Here is a 1,466-nt window from a genome sequence, read left to right on the forward strand (position 1 = left end):
CCAGCGCGGCGTGCGACCCTACACTCTGACGAAATCCCGCCATTCTGGTGAAGGCCCGGTGAGGGCGAGCTTACCTCATTGACATATGTTAGCCATCGGCGCCTTGTGCCTCTTACGGCGATACTATACACTGGCAGGTATCTCTTCATCTGGACTCAATGCAACCCTTGCATCACAATGGCCTTAAGTGTTGTGTTCAGAAAACGATCCGATTTAATTCGCCGATAGAAATGTCGACATCGTTCTCGTTCTGATACCACTTGTTAGACTCTTTTGAGTTCTCGAAGAACTCTCTATTATCACATGTTACGATCGCAGATCTCAGAACTATATATAATATATATATATTATTTGAGTAAACAAATTTTAAGCAAACAGAATAAGTAACCTGGTAATAATAATTTAATAAGCCGAATATCTTATCTGTTTTGGATGTATAATGAAAGAATATTTAGAATAAAATGTTCACGCATTCAAATAGTATGTGCGCTTTACCAGGTTCCGGCGCATCCCTTCGACCCCTCGAAGTCCTCCACCTACTCGGCCCTGCCCTGCGCCGGCAAGCTGTGTCAGGCCGTGCCGAACAACTGCAGCAGCGCGAGCCGGGACCAGCAGCACTGCTTCTACAGCTACGGCTACGGCGACGGCACGTCGTCGGACGGCGCCCTCGCCACCGAGACCTTCACCTTCGGCTCGGTCACGAAGGTCCGGGTCCCCGGCCTCGGCTTCGGCTGCGGGAACGACAACGGGGGCGACCTGAACGGCGGGTCGGGGATCGTCGGCTTCGGCCGCAACCCTCTCTCCCTCATCTCCCAGCTCGGCATCCGAAAATTCGCCTACTGCTTCACCCCCCTACTCCAGTTCCAGTCCAAGCAAAGCACCCTCTTCTTCGGCCCGCTCGCCAATATCGTAGGCCGCGGCCCGATACTCACCACCCCCTGCTCCAGAACCCGAGCATTCCAACCTTCTACTACGTGTCGCTGCTCGGAATTACGGTCGGCAAGAACCGGCTCAAGATACCGAAGTCGGCGTTCCAGCTGAGGAAGGACGGCACCGGCGGGGGGATCGTCGACTCGGGGACGCTCGTCACGGGGCTCGTCGACGTCGCGTACGAGAAGGCGGTGCAGGCGTTCAAGTCCTACGTGAAGCTCCCGGTGGTCGAGGAAGATACGGGGCCGTTCGAGCTCTGCTTCAAGACGCCGACGAACGACACGGCGTCGGTGAAGGTGCCGCAGCTCGTATTCCATTTTCAGGGCGCCGACATGGGCCTGCCGAGGGAGAACTACATGGTCGAGTACACCGACCGCGTGCTTTGCGTCAACATATTCGACAACGGCGATAGCTCCGTCATCGGAAATATACAGCAGCATAACATGAAGGTGCTCTTCGACCTGGAGAAGGAGAAGTTGTCTTTTGCTCCCGCTCAGTGTGACAAGCTGTAAAGTTAGTGCCGTTATATACCGTTC

At 54.6% G+C, this 1,466-nt stretch overlaps 1 pseudogene; it reads left to right on the forward strand.

Moving 5' to 3' along the window:
* Window positions 1-301: 301 nt before the first annotated feature.
* On the forward strand, window positions 302-1,460 carry LOC109705212 (annotated as a pseudogene).
* The last annotated feature ends 6 nt before the right edge of the window (window positions 1,461-1,466 follow it).

Source organism: Ananas comosus, unplaced genomic scaffold (genome assembly GCF_001540865.1).
Source record: "Ananas comosus cultivar F153 unplaced genomic scaffold, ASM154086v1, whole genome shotgun sequence".
Taxonomy (NCBI): Eukaryota; Viridiplantae; Streptophyta; class Magnoliopsida; order Poales; family Bromeliaceae; genus Ananas; species Ananas comosus.